The sequence below is a fragment of the Odontesthes bonariensis genome, chromosome 15 (genome assembly GCF_027942865.1).
Source record: "Odontesthes bonariensis isolate fOdoBon6 chromosome 15, fOdoBon6.hap1, whole genome shotgun sequence".
NCBI lineage: Eukaryota > Metazoa > Chordata > Actinopteri > Atheriniformes > Atherinopsidae > Odontesthes > Odontesthes bonariensis.
In genome coordinates, this window is record NC_134520.1 from 12,172,652 (window position 1) to 12,178,651 (window position 6,000).

At 41.4% G+C, this 6,000-nt stretch overlaps 1 long non-coding RNA gene across 1 annotated transcript; it reads right to left on the reverse strand.

Moving 5' to 3' along the window:
- Nucleotides 1–3,537: 3,537 nt before the first annotated feature.
- Nucleotides 3,538–4,222, reverse strand: LOC142401019 (uncharacterized). Its single transcript, XR_012773038.1, has 3 exons — nucleotides 4,153–4,222; nucleotides 3,934–4,045; nucleotides 3,538–3,832 (listed from the first exon to the last, which is right to left on the reverse strand). It is a non-coding gene; the product is annotated as an uncharacterized LOC142401019 (long non-coding RNA).
- Nucleotides 4,223–6,000: the final 1,778 nt, after the last annotated feature.

Sequence of the window (6,000 nt, forward strand, 5' to 3'; positions counted from 1 at the left end):
GAACCGAGGTAAATAAGAGGGCCTGACATAATCATCGTACGATGTACAATTGTATGAATTACAATAAACTAAAAGACAAAAATACTACATGTTTGTGTGTTTATGATAAAGCTCTCCCTGTGAGTATCTGTTTGTACTTTATAGAGGCAACATGGTGGTAGAGGAGAGGAACAGTCAGTGCAGATATCTGTGCCGGATGGCCCTCAGACACATGGACATAGACTGACATTTAAGCCACAGTATCTCACAGTGTCTCACAGACATTTCATACATCATACACTGCCCAACAAATGAAACTGATCTGAACATTCTCCGTGTCCTGGATGTGTTGTTGGTGTAGGCCTACCGTGTAACAACATAACAGTTGAAATGAATACTCCAACTGCCATGGGTCATCAGGGTTTGGTGAAATAAATACAGCTCCATAAGGTTTTAAGAAACTGAAATTATTTTTAAACCACCACCCAAGTGTTTTACACACTCTAAACACATTACATTACAAATAACTACTGACGCAACATCCATTCAGTAGCCTTTGCAGTTTTCATCCATCCATCCATTTTCTATACCCGCTGAATCCGTCGGTCGGGTCGCAGGGGGGGCCGGAGCCCATCCCAGCGGTCATTGGGCGAGAGGCGGGGTACACCCTGGACAGGCTGCCAGTCCATGACAGGGCCACACAGAGACAAGTTTTCAAACATATCAAATTATTTTCATCAACAAACAGAGGTTTGAAATTCCATGTGTTATGGGTAGAGCCTTCCAAATAAGACATCCAGTTCTGATTGGCACTTATTGTTGGAGTCATTTAGCATCTCATCATGCTATGTGCCTGTTCCCAGCTCAGAGCACTGGTTACTCCCCGGGGCAAATATGACTGGGATATACAGTGTGTACTCAATATATTGTTCTCCTAGTGGTTTTACTATATTGCAAACTCACTTTCTTTTAAAGTACTTAATTTACTGTTACTGATAATTACACGGAATGCATGTTCCTGCAGAAATGTTACACAGTCTCTTTGTGCTAAATGTAATGGAGGTATGCAATCTATGTTATTTTAAAGTTGTTAGATAAAAGCGAAGAATAAGGAAAGATCATTGGAAATGGTCTCAATCCTTTTTCAGCCAACTGTTTCAAACACTTTACCAGGACATGTCTGCTAAAGGTTTTTAAACAATGCTGAGGCTAAAAGACAAAGTACTAATTCTGCATTGTGCTGTGCTAAATGTGGGGCTCCTCTGAAGATCTGCTTGAAGAAGTGAACTACATATACTCCCACTTGGACAATGTCTGAGTATAATAGACTGATGTGTACCACAGCAGCAGTGATCCCATAAATGCTTGGCAACAAGATGAACAACATATGCCATAAAGAGCAGTGTTCGCATAGCAGAAGGCCGGAAGCCAAGATAGGAGGAACAAGGAGGAAAATACAGCAAACTGTTGTGTTGTATTTCAATTTGTTGCATTTCCTAAAAAATACAACAAACTGTCTGCACCTGAGGCACTGCAAAGTGTTCAACAAAGATTTGCACTTCTGCCCACTCACTTGTACTCTGCCATAGTCCTGGAGGGTGTTCCACGAACGTAGCTAAAGAAAGCCAGGCTGTATCAGGAAAGCCTCTCTTAAACTAACACCATCTCCCAATCAAGCCTCAAGTCGTTCCACAAAGACATTTCAGCTGCATCTCAGTGAGGCTAATTCAAGCGAGGCTTCCATAGCCTGGTTATGTGCGAGTGCACAAGTTATGTAGGAAGCCACGACGAGTGGATGGTGGAAAAGAAAAGGAGAGCAAGACAAGAGCTGTCATTTTCTCTGCAGCTGAACAAAGAATGCTGATGGAGCTGTATGAGGAGTTTAAAAGTGTCATCACCAGAAAAGGTAATAATAGTGATAAAAGGTGATAATAGTGGGAAGGACTCCATCAATCTTCTCTCTGATAGAAACAATTTTATTGATAAAGAAGCTCATGAAATCATCACTGCTGAGAGTTAAAGGAGTACCTGGCTCAGCAGAGCTCGGACTCTTTGTCAGACTGGCTACAGTGCTGAAGAGAAACCTGGGATTGTTCTTATTCTCTTCTATCAATGATGAATAATAAGCAGTTCTAGTTTCACGAAGGGCTTTCTTATACTATCTTTCTTATACTTTCTTAGACTATCTTTCCAGACTAATTGAGACTCTTCTAAATTAGAGGAACGCCACTGTCTCTCCAGCTTTCTTGCAGTCTGCTTTAAAGCAGCTGTGAATTATACCAAGGAGCCAACCTCTTCTGACTGATTACCTTCCTTTTCAGAGGGGCAACATTGTCCAGTGCTGTACGCATTGAAACTATAGTGCTGTCAACAAGAGAGTCAAGTGTTGCTGGAGTAAAATTTAGGTAGCCGTCCTCTGTCATATCCGCACATGGCAGTGAAGAAAAGGATGATGGAATTAATTCTTTAAATCTGGTTACAGCATCCTCTGATAGACACCTTCTATATGTAAATTTCTTCTCAGAAACTGTAAAGTCAAGTAATGTAAACTGAAAGGTTATCAGAAAATGGTCAGATAAGACAGGGTTATGAGGGAACACTGTTAACTGTTCACTCTCAATGCCATAAGTCAGCACAAGATCAAGGGTGTGATTAAGGCAGTGAGTAGGTCTGTGAACACTCTGAGAAAATCCAATAGAGTCTAATATAGAATAAAAGTTCATATTTAGGCTGTCATTTTCAACATCTACATGAATATTAAAGTCACCCACTACAATGACTTTATCTGTACTCTATGATGGTTCGTGAGCAGGGAGGACCCAAAAGGCAGATCTGGGGCCCGTTGCACAAAAGTAGGATAAGGGATTAAGCCGGGATATGTTGGCTATCCTGGATCAACTTATCCGTGATCCAGTTGCACAAAAGTGGGATAGAGGGAAGTGGGATATGTTCAGACGTAAGTTACCATGGAGATTTATTCTGTGAAGCTAGCCTGCTCCAGACCAGGCTAAGTTCCAGGATCTATTTAATCTCATTCCTTATCTCAGTCAGCGGTCGCCACAAATGGAAACCAATATTTATTCCACTGCCTAGAACATATTGTTAAAACATTTAACTATACCCACTATCATTATTGAAACATTTGTGATCATTAATTGAAATCATTTTAGATAACTGATGATTTTAGATGAACCACTAGATAATTTAGTTTCCCACAGACTACACATAAAGTACATCACCATATAAATATAAATACACATTAGAGAGTACCATGATGTTCCTTTATTGAACAAGGATGAATCAAAGCAAGTAAACCATCAGCTCCTTTAAAAACTGAAGTCAGACAGTGCTCTACAAGACAAAAAGCACAGAATCAAAGCATGCAGTTAGACACAAACTGATTTTAAAAATGGGCTATACAAATAAAACTGCCTTGCCTATACAGCACAAAAAACTAACAAAACTTCCTCTGCCATTGCAGGCCCAACTTAAATAAACATGCAATATTAATTTAAATAATTTAACACATATTGGTCTCTGACCAGCCGACCACAGTCGTCATCCGGGAAGATGGCAGGAATGTCCCAGTCTATGAGAGCTGGCACTCTGGGGGCCCTCTCCTTTCTCAGGCAGGCCACAATGATATCACATGCCCTGTCTGGGCTGACTCTCAGGTGGTTCAGACACTGAAAACGTGCCTTCAGTAGGCCAAATGTCATTTCTATCCGGGCCCTTGTTCTGGCATGGGCATGGTTGTATGCCAGTTGTGCCTCCAGAGGGTCTGCAAATGGAGTGAGCAGAAAAGGCTGGCAGGCATACCCTCTGTCACCCAGCAATACACCCAGGAATTCACCTGTGAATACAAAATGTTACCATCACAACCTCATAAATAGTGACATTCTTAACACAGCCATTATGTTAAAAGTGGTTGTCAATAGAGGTTCTGTGGCTCACCTTGTGATAGGCGCCGATAGATCTCCGAGTTCCGAAACACTCGGGAGTCGTGGACCGAGCCGGGCCACTTTGCCACAACATTACTGAACAAATAGTCAGCATTGCAGACCATCTGAAATGATAAGATGTTAAACCAATTAATGCACACTACAGGCAATGTGTGGGCAGGCACATTCTTAATAAAAAGTACACTTGTTCAGTATTTGTCAGGGGACTTACCATTCTGCAGGATGTTCTTATATTTCACTTTGACTTGCTGCCATGTCCGTTTTGGCCCAGTCATGTTAAATCTACACACACAAAAACACACGCACACACACACAATGAAACAGTGGAGGAGCATGGAGTTACATTTAGATAGTTTCACTCACATGCAGTCAATTTCAACTTATTCATAATCAAAGTATCTTTTCAAATATCGCCACCTTCCTAAAATAATCGCAAGTCATTTTTTCAGGTTTTTCAGGAAACACAAAAAACTCCCCCCAAAAGTTAAATTTTAGCATAAAATAATAATTTCAGTCAGTAAGTATGTATCAAAGGATGCTTGACATAAGAACACTTATTGTTTTTCATAAAAACTAAGATTAAATAAATGACTTAGGCATTTTTTGGACCACACCTTTGATGCCAAAAAATGACTTGGGCGATTATTTTAGGAAGGTGACGATATGTTAATTAACATTTTATTTGGATTGTAGCCTAATTCTGATAGTTTCAGTGGAGTGGTGAGTGTGATTTGTGCACTACTTACGCATTCAGGCGGTCAGCAATGGTTTGCCACGCTCGCTCCCCTTTTTTTTGACTGTGGCAGTATTTCCTTTTTGTTTTATTTTCTCCTTCACCTCTTCATAGGTTTCCATTAATAATTCTTGCTCCGCTGGGGAGAAATACGCCGCCCTTGTTGCCATGGTGAATCAGTGAATCTATGATCGATCGTGGGGTCTATTTAAGCAAGCTGTGTGCAGCACTTATCCGGGATCGGTTTCATCTGGCTTAATGAATCCGTGTCTGCTCATCCTGGCTTGGCCTTTGTGCAACCAACTAAGCCCGGGCGCCCATGTTTTGGATTCCTTGAACCTGGCTAAGTAACTCATCCTGGATGTCTAAAACCTACTTTTGTGCAACGGGCCCCTGCCCTGCAGGGCAGACAGGAAACAACCCCAAAACATACACAGCAAAACTTAATATGAAAACAGAAACAAAACAGAAAACCCCAGTCCACAACATACTCAGCACTAACTGGGATAAAACCTCTGAGAATTCAGACAGAAACTCAGAATAAGGGCCAGCTGGACGATACACAACAACAAACACAGGAGGTTTCTGTGATTTTCACTTTGGGAAAACTGAGAATCACACATTCAAAAGAGCTCAAACTAATCTTGGCTCTGGGACTGATTAGTAACCCTGATCTGAAGATAGCTGCCACTCCTCCTCCTCGGCCTGTGGTTCCAGGATGGTGAACATTTAAACAGTCAGAGGGAGTTGCTTCATTAATGCTAACATGATCCTCCTGCTGCAGCCAGGTTTCTGTAAGACTAAATATACCAATATGATGACCACACATCAACTCAACTCAACGTTTTTGTTTTCTTTATTTTTTTGCAGGGTGTAGCAGCAGGTGGGAAGCTGCAGTGAAGTGTGTCAGACTACAACTCTGCATCCTGCTCTGAGCCCTGGGTTGTCATGTTTTAGGGTGACTAATGAATTCGTCCATATTTCTAGAAACGAGAGCCGCTCCTTCCAAAGTGGGATGGATGCTGTCTCTCCTCCTCAGACCAGGTTTTCTCCAGAAAGTTGGCCAATTAGCTCTGTAGCCCACGTTGTCAGATTTGGCAGGGCTCCAGAGAAAACTACGGAGTCCCACATTGTTGTCTGATGTCACACTGTTGGTAACGCAGGAAGTGTTTCTGATTCAAATGGAGCAGAAAAACTGCTTGGAAGAAGCCTTTTTCAGATTTCTGAAAGATAACAATGGAACAATTGGATCTTTGACAATATAAAGAAGTCCATCAATGAAACTTGTTTTTGGGAAAATTGATATGTTAGAAAAACATCATGAGC